This window comes from Apium graveolens, chromosome 6 (assembly GCF_009905375.1).
Source record: "Apium graveolens cultivar Ventura chromosome 6, ASM990537v1, whole genome shotgun sequence".
In the NCBI taxonomy this organism is placed as follows: domain Eukaryota; kingdom Viridiplantae; phylum Streptophyta; class Magnoliopsida; order Apiales; family Apiaceae; genus Apium; species Apium graveolens.
Window position 1 is genome coordinate 292,560,996 of NC_133652.1, and position 12,756 is coordinate 292,573,751.

The window sequence follows — 12,756 nt, forward strand, 5'->3', positions numbered from 1 at the left end:
CATAATGATTCTTAACAAAATCTTTTACCAGCTTATCTTCAGCTTTTCTCAGAACTTCAACTAATTGTGCTTTGACCTGCATCAGTTCTTCATCTTTACTGTCACCAATTTGATAAATGGCTGTTTTGAGAGTTTGAATTGATGTTCTTTCAAGTCCATCACCAAGTCTGATAACTCTAGGATGTGAAGAGTCTTCATTATAACATAAGCATCTTCCTTTCTGAATAACTTCCACCTTAGCAGAGTTCTTCAGCATAGGAATTTCTCTTTCATCATCTTCAGTAATCATTGGAATGTACTGAGAAGCCTTTGTATCAAAGATTCTGAGTAGATCTGTTATAGCCTTCAAAATGTATTCTGACCATCTTTTTATAATATCAGATTTTACTTCCAGAAGATAGTGAATATGTTGAAGCTCTCTGACAGACTTCTTTAGCACATCAGTATCAGCTAGTCTATAAGTTCTCCCATCATTGAGAAATAAGTCAATTTCTCTTTTAGATTTTCTTTATCATGAGCATCTATCACAATTTGAGCAGACAACACTTTGTCAAGGTGCTTTTATTTGATTTGTGCATATGGTTTGTCTATCAACATGAAAGGATCTCTTAGAGTAACTTCTACTCCTATTTGTATATTCTCTTCATCAGAACCTAATCCAAGCTCTATCTCTAAGTTGCTTGGCTCTCAACCCAAATATTGCGAGTTGATTAATCATAAGATTAGATTTTGGTTCAACTGGAGTAGCTTTCTTCCATAACAGCTTCTTCTTATCAGCAATTGTCATCTTTTTTCAAATCAACTTGAGCATTGTCAGTAGTTGATATCTTGATAGCTTGATCAGAATTTGTTGTTTCTTCTGTAGCTAGCTGTTCTTTATTCTGAACAACTTGAGCAATGTCAGAGGTTTTTTTAGATTCTTCAATTAACTTTCTTCTCTTCAGAGTTTGAACAGTTTCATCTTCTATCAAATCATCATCATGCATTGTAGCTTGATAGACAGGAATGGAAGAACTTATCTTTTTCTGAATCTTTAAAGGTTCACTAACCTTTTCGTTTCCCTTTGATTTAGGATCAATCTCAGTTTGTGATCTAGTTTTGGACTTTGAAGCCTCAGAATTTGACTTTTTCTTGATCACAATGCCTTTTTCCTTAGGCCTTGGAGGTTTCTTTGCATCAGAAGCTTTAGACTTTAGATTTGTCTTCTCAGCTGCAAATCTAGCTTCTTCCTCCTTGAGAGTTTCCAAATCCATTCCTGGAATTTGTTTTAGAAATAATCTTCTAGCTATCTCCTCGTCAAGTGTCTGGATTTTAGGATCTTTGTAATAAACAGTAGTCTGCTTCCCCTTTAGCTTCAGAGTTTGTAAAAACTTCTGAGAGTCTTTAGATCCTGACTGAATCAGAATATCAGAACTTGACATCAGACTTTACTTATCAGAACTTGACTTCAGACTTTTAGCATTCACAGCATCAGAACTTGACTTGTTCCGTGTAGAAGATTTTCCTTGAACTTTTCCTTGACCTATGCTCTTATCAGAGTTTCCCTGGTCATCACCTTTGTCATCCTTCTTCTTCAGTATTTCAGTAGGTGAGCATTTGGACTTAACTACCTTCTCCCCCTTTTTGGCATTATCAGGAAGTAAGAGAGAGAGAGAGAGAGAAGAAGTTCAATTGAAGATTGGATCTCATCCAATTGAGCTTTCTGAGAAGCTTGGTTAGTCAGGACCTCATCAATTTGGGCCTGTTGCTTCTCTTGAATCTTCTCAATGGCTTCAATTTTCTCAAGAGTAGGTATGACATATCTGTTCTTTTCAAGCTTGATCTGTAGATCTAGCTTATCTGCATGTTCCTTTAGTGTATCAACCTTTTCATGAGTAGAAGAATAGTAGACCTTGAAGATGTTTGGTAGACAGAGCTGTGATCTTGGGTTGTGTCTTGAAATCAGCATTTATGAGTAACTCATCAGCTTTAGCAATATACTCTGTCAGAATTATAGGGCTTGGAATAAAATCTGATTCATTCCACTTCTTGGTCCACTCCACACCTCTGTGAGTATCCTCCGAAGGAATAGGTGCTTCCTTTTCAACAAATTTCTTCACCAATGCTTCCTTGCCTAGTATGGGAACTGGAGTCTCAACAGAAACACTGTCTTCAAAACTTGAGGAAGACTCATTATGTTCTGACAGTACAACAGTGTGTGAAGCAACTGGAGATTCAGGAACAACTTCATTTAAATTCTGAGCATCAGAATTTATCTCCAGTATTGGTGTAGATAATCTCTCAGTATCTAAGATTGGAGAGTTAACTGTAGATGGATGAGCTTCTGTAGATGGAGCTTCCAGATAAAGAACATTTGGTATATTCAAATTGTGAATATCTATCTCAGAGTTTTCAGTTTATTCTTTAGCATCATCTGTAGCTTTAATAGGAGAGACAGGAGGGGTAACCACTATATCATTAACAGTGTCTTTGGTTTGAGCTGGAAGAGCTTCAATGATAATTGGTTCTTGTGAGATCAGAGATTCCTGATCCCCTTCCTCTGCTTCTTCAATATCTTCTGATGGAGCCTTAGCCAAATACCTTCTAGACTTCATTTTCTTCAATCTCCTTGCCAATGAAGGAGTTGCTTCAGTAGCAACAGAACTGACAGATTTCCTCTTCAAAGTATCAGAACTTTGAGCTGCAGTTTCTTTCTGAGAAGTAACATTCTCAGCTTCAACTATCACAGGTTCTGATGCATGAACCCGTGCTTCAATTATACTTGTAACTTAGGATATGTCGATTCAAATTCAACAGTTGTTTGTCAAATCAGCACAAATTATTAGTAACCTCAACTTTAATTAAAACATTCATCAAGAAATACAATTTAAGTGGATGAAGTAAAGATTAATAGGTTTCAATGATAACATTCACATTCACATAATACGAGATAAACAGAGTTTAAATCTTGCAATCAAAAGAAATTTCATTAAAATATCCAAAGAGTACATTCATGAAATTTATAGATTACATGCAAAAGATTACAAGATAATCCTATTCTAAGATAGTGAACATCAACAGCCTTAGTCCAAGAAGAAAACCTATCGACTAGTTCCCCCTACTGCTAACAAAGAGCACTGCAAGACGGATGATCCGTTCTTGCTGAAGAAGAGCCTCTCTCCTTTCTTCTTCCAAACGATCAAGATGGAGCTGATAGTCCATCAAAAAGAACATGAGGTCTGTGTGAACCTCTTATGGAACAGAGTTCCAGATCACTTCAGGAATGGCGGTGACATGCCATTCCTGTTGCTAGTCATCACAACTAAACTCTATATTGAAATTTTCATAGTTCATAAACAAGTTGAAAAGAACCATTTTTATGAAGAAGAAAAATGATGAGAAGTAAAAGAGAGAGTATGAGTTTGTGTGAGAATGAAAGATGATTTGGCTGAGATGAATTGTCGGTTTAAATAGCCAATGGAATACCAAGGGACGCGAGGACTGTTTAACAATAAGAGTAAAAATAATGATGCCTCGTCTCCCTAGACCGATGTGTAATAATAATAACAATCAGTAAAAAGTTAAAGCAGGAGTTAATGGGCACGAGAAATAAGCAATAATTACCGTGCACATGCAGTTTTTCAGGACAAACACGTTTACCACTAACCCTTAATGATTATGACTGTTTTTATCTCACCTAAATATATTCTGATTAAATATGACCCTTTCAGTATTTACCACAAATAAGTCAAGTAAAGAATAATGCCACGTAAGCATCAAGGATTCCATCAGAATTTAATATCTGAACTTAACTATTTTCAGAACTTAACAATCATCAGAATATGGCTTATCAACTCAAAAAGTGAATATCTTTTTCTATGATTCTTCATACAAATACTGACTTGTTTTTTTTCAGAGTTTAATCATCAGAACTTCCATCAGAACTTGTCCTCAGAATTAATGCAAATGACACTTAACTGTTTGTCAAAAACAACTTAATCACCACAGTAATGTTCATCATTCATGTGGAGTGATAGTCTGTGCATTCAGCAGAATATCAGATAAAGATTAAAGTCTGATAAACTTCAGTACATCTTAGAAATAAGGCATAACTAATAAAAGTGCTTAAAATCTGTCATCAATCATGAAGTCTACTATAGAACAAATTTATGCAAGAGTCCACCTCAACTGTTTATGCTCATTTTATGCATCTTTTGAAATTCCTTTTTACATTGGCTTCTCAGTGTAAGTGAGTTACAACTGCTTATCAGAATTTATGCTATTATCAGAGTATTTCTCTAGTAATCAGAGAATGTGAAAAGTCACCAAGAAAAATTTATTTGCTTTTCTAATGCATATTACTTAATACTAGCAATGCACTTGGGTCTTCCCTTCCACATTATTTACTCTATATCTCAAAGGAGTACCTGACTTTTATTTTCTTTGCTTTTCTTTTCTTTTGATAAGTGAGGCTTATCAGCATTTAGTTCATCCTTAAGATTTACTGACATCAGAATCTGACAGATAAGAAGCAAGAATCTAGTTTGTGACTTAGTAATAAGATACACAAAGTAAACTTGACTAAGCTCAATATCAGAATTTGCTTGTGTTAATAAGTTTCCACATGAACAACTAATTCAAACATGGGATTTCTAGTATGTTAAAGACTACTAGGTCAACATCTAGCACAGTTATCCTCATTGGATTGAATTGTCACAGAACATTCAAAACACTTATCAGAGTATAAAGATTCAAATCAGATAACAATCAGCATTTAATGAATTTCAATATAAGCACATATTACATGAAGATAAGACAATCTGTAAACACTGATCATAAAGTCTTATGCATGAGAACAAAAACTAAGCAGATTTAGAGAAAGAACCTGAAACCATTCCAAGTTCATTAACCAGTCTTGTAAAAGTAGCTTCACATAGTGGTTTTGTGAAGATATCTGCTAGTTGTTGATCTGTTGGAACAAAATGTAATTCCACTCTACCTTCCATCACATGTTCCCTTATGAAATGGTACCTAATGCTGATGTGCTTTGTCATTGAGTGTTGAACTGGATTATCTGTCATAGCAATAGCACTTTGATTATCACAGTAAATAGGTATTTTAGAAAATTCTAACCCATAATCCAGTAACTGATTCTTCATCCAAAGAATCTGTGCACAACAACTTCCTGCAGCAATATATTCTGCTTCTACAGTTGATGTGGAAATTGACTTATATTTCTTGCTAAACCAAGAAACCAATCTGCCTCAAAGAAATTGGCAGCTTCCACTAGTGCTTTTCCTGTCTATTTTGCATCCTGCAAAATCTGCATCTGAGTAACCTATTAGCTTAAAATCTGATTCTCTAGGATACCACAATCCTAGATCAGCTGTACCCTTCAGGTACTTGAAAATTATTTTCACAGCTATTAAGTGAGGTTCTCTTGGATCAGCCTGAAATCTTGCACAAAAACAGGTAGCATACATGATATCAGGGCCTACTTGCAATTAAATAGAGTAAAGAGCCAATCATACCTCTGTAGTTAGTAATATCTACTGATGAACCAGTATCTTTATCTAACTTGGTTGCAGTGGCCATGGGAGTGGATGCATTTGAACAATCTTGCATTCCAAATTTCTTCAGTAAATTTCTGGTGTACTTAGATTGACAGATAAAAGTACCTTCTTCATTTTGCTTGACTTGAAGTCCCAGAAAATAACTGAATTCTCCCATCATACTCATTTGATATCTTGACTGCATTAGCTTTGCAAATCTTTCACAGAGTTTGGCATTTGTAGAACCAAATATGATATCATCAACATATATCTGTACCAAAAGTAGGTCATTTCCATGGTTGAGGTAGAACATTGTTTTATCAATTGTACCTCTGTGAAATCCACTTTCCATAAGGAATTGAGCTAAATCTCATACCATGCTCTAGAAGCTTGCTTAAGGCCATAAAGTGCTTTGTCAAGCCTGTAGACATGATTTGGAAATTTTGAATCTACAAAGCCTGGAGGTTGTTCAACATAGACCTCTTCTTCCAATTCTCCATTAAGAAAAGCACTTTTCACATCCATTTGAAAGACTTTAAACTTTTTGTGAACAACATAAGCCAAAAAGATTCTTATGGCTTGCAATCTAGCAACTGGTACAAATGTTTCATCATAATCAATACCCTCATGTTGAGAGTAGCCTTTAGCAACCATCCTTGCTTTATTCCTTGTAATTATGCCATCACTGTCAGTTTTATTTCTGAACACCCATTTTATGCCAACAATAGATCTGTTCTTTGGTCTGGGCACTAGGGTCCAGACTTTATTTCTTTCAAATTCATTTAACTCTTCATGCATTACTTGCACCCAATCAGCATCTTGAAGAGCTTCTTCCACTTTCTTTGGTTCAGTCTGAGATAGAAAAGAATGATAGAGACATTCATTTAATGTTGCAGTTCTAGTTCTGACACCTACTTCAGGATCTCCAATTATTAAGTCAGGTGTATGTGATTTGGTCCACTTCCTTGCAGATTGAAGTTGACTTCTAGAACTGGATCCTCCCCCATGATCCATGTTGTCTCCATCAGCATTTTCTGATGCCCCCCTGTAGTTATGCTCTCTGAGACTTCAGAATTTGACTTGGATACTTCAGGATTTGAAGTATCAGAGTTTCCAGAATTATCAGAATTTGGCTCATCAGAACTAGATGAATCAGAACTTGAAGAGCCAATAACAGGTTCTGATGCTTCTTGAGAGTCTTGAGATGTGGTAGGATCTTCAGCTTGCTCCCCCTAGACAGGTGCAATTTCCTTTGGAGATGTTACCACAGATTCAATGACATCAGTACTTACAAGATCGGAGTATAGGTCATCAGAATTTACAGAATCAGAATTTAAGTCTTCATTTTCAAATCTCAGCTGATCGTGATCATTGAAATCTTTAAGTCCAGTAAGCTTCTTATCATCAAAAGATACATTGATAGATTCCATGACAACCCTTGTTCTTAAATTGTAGACTCTGAAGGCTTTTCTGGAAAGTGGATATCCAACAAAAATTCCTTCATCAGCTTTTAGATCAAATTTTGACAGTTGTTCAGGATGAGTCTTAAGAACAAAACACTTACATCCAAATACATGAAAGTATTTTAGATTTGACTTCTTTTTCTTCACCATCTCATATGATGTTTTTCCTTGCTTGTTTATGAGGTAGCATTCTGTGTAAAATAAGCAGTCTGCATAGCTTCAGCCCAAAAGTAGGCTTGTAGCTTTGCTTCATCAAGCATAGTTCATGCAGTTTCAATGAGAGTCCTGTTCTTTCTTTCTACTGTTAGTGTAGGTGCCCTAGAGGCAATACATTATTCTTTTAAATCTTTATGTCAGTTGATCATTCAATAAATGTATTTATTATGACCTTAATTACTGCTATATTTTGTTAGCATAATAAATGTCCTTAGAATCATGATACACATTGTATAGTTTAAGTACATGACTTGAACTTGAGATTATATAATATATCATATTCTTAAAGGTCCCTAGTCGAGTATTATTATAGGACAATAATAATACATAGATAGACTAGTATGTTGTTTGACAAGATAATCATATCTCATTGGTTATAAATATGTGGATACTAAAGTCAATACATAGGTACATGTGAGAGTACATGGTACTGGACAGACCCACAGTGAGATTCTTCATGTTTAATAAAGTCATAAGAAAGACTCATAGTGATAATGGTGTAACGATCCTTGACTTGAAATCATTATATTTCTATACGAGAATTAATATACTTTGACTACATTAAAAGTTACTTTTGATCGGGTGATGATAAAAGTGGACATCGGGTATATCATGAGTCGTATGAGAAATATGAATGATAGATAAAGGATTTAACCCTCCTATAATTAGGAGAGATATTATTGGCCTCTTGATTGAGTGAGATTATAAAAGCATGGCCATGCTCAAATAATGATTTATCTTGATAATCTACTCATGGATCAAGTAAACCCGGATTAAATATTGAAGAGGATGACTAAATACATGCCTCGAGTTTAATCTATAATATGTATGGTTAAAGAGATTATATTACACGAAAAATATTAATCACGAAAGGTTTTATCTAATCACGATTTAATTATTGTTTAATTGGGTAACAATGATGTATTACTAGATACCGATCATTGTTTATAATTTTATTAGAGAATAAAATTATTGCCAATTAAATTATAGCCTATAGGGTCGCACAAATAGAGCACTTAATGGAATAGTTAATTTAAATTATGAATTTAAATTAATTGATGATTATTCGAATTTTATTATAATTAAGTAAGACTTAATTGAGATAATATAAATTCGAATTAAAAGGAATGTTTTTTGCCCATAATAATTAAGTATGACTTAGTTATTAATTAAATAATAGAAATTCGTTTTTATTATTTAATCCAATACCTACTAGGGTTGGGCTTTGCTGTTATGGGCCTTTTTAATCAGCCATTATAAATACATAATGATAGGTTAAAGAGGCTTGTACGTTTTTGGAGAAAGCCCTAGCAGCAAAGAGAGGCAGAGGCAATTCAGGATCATCAAGAAGGAGGTTAGTACATCCATTCATAGTCAAGTTCGTGAGACGTTCTTGGAGGTGCTCGTGTGGATATCATAGAGGTGTTTCTCCGACAGGTAGACACAAAGCGTGATAGCTAGGATCTCCATTGAGTTCGTGAAAGTTAAGCTCTTGAAAGGTATGATTCGTTATCTCCATAATCCGCCCACAATTATACATGGATCCTGTTTTTGGGTTTCGAATTTTTTTTGTTTTATTTACGTTTATCCGCTGCGTTTTATGCCTCGAAACCCAACAACTACAACTCCATTTTGCTGTGGAGTTCCAGGTGCATAAAATTCCTGTTTGATTCCATGCTCTTTGTAGAACTCTTCCATGATTGAATTCTTGAACTCAGTGCCATTATCACTTCTTATAATTTTAACAGAATCTTTGACCAAATTATCCAGCTGTCTGACATGATCAGTTAGAGTAGATGCAATTTCATTCTTCTTGTGCAAGAAGTACACAAAAGTGTACCTTGTAAACTCATCCACTTTAACCATAGCATATTTCTTCTTTGCAATAGACATGACATTGACTAGACCAAATAGATCAACATGCAGTAGGTGATAAGGCTCAAGAATTGATGACCCAGTTTTGCTCTTGAAAGAAGATTTTCTTTATTTTGCCTTTTGACATGAATCACAAAGGCCATCAGGAGCAAATACTGATTTTGGCAGTTCTCTCACAAGATCTTTCTTTACAAGCTCATTTATGTTGTTGAAATTTAAATGAGAGAGTCTTTTGTGCCAATTCCAGCGTTCTTCGATTGATGCTCTACTCAACAGACAGATTGCAGAACCATCAGTACTTGTTAAAAGTCTGGCTTCATAAATGTTACCATGCATGTAACCTTTCAGAACCACTTTGCCTGTAGAATTGCTTACAACTTCACAGTGTTCTTTAAAGAAATCCACATGATAACCTCTGTCACAGATTTGACTCACACTCAGCAGATTGTGTTTAAGTCCTGAGACAAGAGCAACTGATTCAATGATAACATTCCAAAGATTAATATTGCCATATCCCAGAGTTTTTCCCATGTTGCCATCTCCATAAGAAACTCCTGGGCCAGCTTTTTCCATAAAGTCTGAGAGCAGGGCTTTATTTCCAGTCATATGTCCTGAACATCCACTATCCAGTACTAGGATGTTTTTCCTGTTTCCCTGCAATCACAAAGACCACTAATGGTTAGTTTTAAGGACTCATACTTGCTTGGATCATTTGGCCTTTTTAAGTTTGTTAGCATTTGCAGCGGATTTAATATCAGAGTTTATGCTAACATGCTGTTTATCAGAACTTATATCAGACTTTGCATCAGACTTTACACTAGAAGGAATTAAAGCAACTTTCTTCAGAGAAGGTTTTATTTGATAATAATCATAGTATAAACTATGATATTCCTTACAAGTATAAATGGAATGTCATAAACTACCACAATGAAAACAAGGATTTTGTGGCTTAAACCTAACAGGATTCACCTTTGGCTTAGCAGTCTGTTTAACAACACTTGGCTCAATTTATTCAGTTCCTTTTTCACTTTTATCATCTCCATAACCTAAGCCCTCTTTCCAGTTTCCACTACTTAATAGATTCTGAGTTGTTCTGCCAGAGTTAGTCCAAGTCCTGATAATTTCTCTTTCTTTTCTAACTCTGTTTTTAGAGATTGATTCAATTTTAGCACTTCATCTCTAACATAAAAAGCATCATCTCTTTCTTTCGGAGTTTGATGGAACATACCTAACTCCTTTTCTAAATAGTCATTCCTTTTATTATAAGCAAGATTTTCAGAAGTTAATCTTTCACATGTTATGTTAAAGTTTGATCTCTGTAACTAATAAACATGGTTTTAAGGTATAATCTCAACTCAGTAATATTATCAGTATGAAAAGCATAAGTTGTTTGAGGTACCTTCAATTCAGCAGTTTCAGGGTTGCCATCAGCATTTGCCATTAAAGCATAATTCACCTCATTCTCGGAATCTGAAGAGTCTGCCCAGCTTTTCTTCTTTGTGACAAGTGCCTTGCCTTTGTCACTCTTTCCTTTCTTGCAGTCAGGAGATATGTGGCCTCTTTCACCATAATTGTAGTATTTGACATTTGAGTTGTCTCCTTTGTCAGACTTTGCACTTTTTCCTTCATACTTTTTGAACCCTTTCTTATCAGAACTTCCATCTTTCTTGGAAAACTTATTTCCCCTTCTGAATTTCCTGTAGGCTATCTTTGTGATACCCTTCACCATAAGAGCACACAATTTCATCATCTTTTCATCATCATCTATTTCAGGTAAACTTTCAGTTTCTAAATCATCATCATCAGAACTTGATGATTCTGAATCAGACTTTATGATGAGAGCTTTTCCTTTGCCTTTCTTTGAGACAACCACTTTGGGGGATTCCTCCTCAGCTTTAAGAGCAATTGTCCTTGACTTTCTCCCATGCCTTTTTCTCCTTTGATCCATCTCAAGTTCATAAGTCTTGAGCATACCATAAATTTCATCAAGAGTAGTTTCATCAAGAGCATAGTTGTCTCTTATAGTAGTAGACTTCAAATCCCAACTTTCAGGAAGAGCTAAAAAGAATTTTAGATTTGAATCTTCAAGATCATATTCCTTGTCCACCAGTGACAGATCATTCAAGAGTTTGACAAACCTGTCATATAAGTCAGTTAATGACTCATCAGCTTTTGAGTCAAAGTGCTCATACTCTTGAATGAGTATACCCTCTTATTCTTCTTGATTGTATCAGTTCCCTGACATCTTGTCTCCAAAGCATCTCATATCTCCTTTGCAGTCTTGCAATGAATTACCATGTTTGACGTGACATTATCAATGGCACTATGCAACAAATCCCTTACCTTTGCATCCTTGGCAATGGATGAAATATCTTCAACTGTATACTCAATTTTCTCCTTTGGTATGGTCTTTGCTGGCTAATCTGCAACTACAACAGAGAGCTTAGTTGGCTTATGTGGTCCTTCATTAATTCTGTCAAGATATTCTGGATCTGTAGCTTCCAGAAACATAGCCATCTTCACTTTCCATATGGGATACTCGGAAGGTCTCAGTATGGGAACCCTAATAGTCTCATATCGACTGTAGGTTTGAGTCTTTTGATTTCTTCAGTTTTAGTGGGCTTGGTTGGAGTTTTTGCTTCTTCAGACATGATTGTTCTGGATCTTTACTGTATGTGTGTTAACAGATAAGCTCTGATACCAATTGTTAGGTCACACAACACTGTAGAAGGGGGTTGAATATAGTGTTTAATACAATCAAATTGATTTCGAACACAAGTAACAGTAAACAGATATATTCAATATAATAAACTCTGTGATAATGGAACTGTTCTCTCCAGTGATGAACAAATATCACGAGAGCTGTTAGGTTACAATGTATGATCTTCTCGATAGTGATAACATATATAGTGTAAACCTGTGTATGTGTATATATAGTACACAGTTACAAGATAACTTCTACTTGATATGGAATATAATTTTGTCTCCTAAAATATATCAATCATATATCTTATACAAGTCTTCATATCTTCTAACCCTTTCCATGCATATCTTCTTTTGTTTTAGTCTCGATCTTCTATCTTGTAAATCAGCTTCCATCCTTAACTGTAAGTCCTCATGTACTTAAGTTTCGATATGACCTTAAGTTCTGATATCTATCTTCTGACTTCCAGTAAGTAATGATTCCCGTAAGTCCTGATATTTCCTGTTTGTTAAGATCTGAAAAGTAAACATGAAACATATTAGACATGATATCTCAAATATATCTAACATTCTTTATTCAGTTTATGTAACATACTTGCAGGACAAGTTTATCATTCCGGAAGAGGCTAAGTCATGGGTTTTTACAACCATGAGTGATCAGTTTAGGAGCAACAAAAGTCGGATTAAGCGAGATTATTACACCAAGTATGCTACGGATGAGGAGAGGTTGAAGCATAGGCCGAGGGACGTTTCTCTTGAAGACTGGAAGATTCTATTAACTTATTAGGGTGATGAAAAAGTGAAGGTATATAAATTATTAATTCCAGATTCCTTATTTTATGTGCCCACTGTCATTAAATACCATTAATATTTGATTGCTTTATTCTCATTAGGGCTGAGCAAAAAACCGAAATAAAATCGAAACCGAACCGAAACCGCTAAAAACCGGTAAAAACCAATCCGGGAAA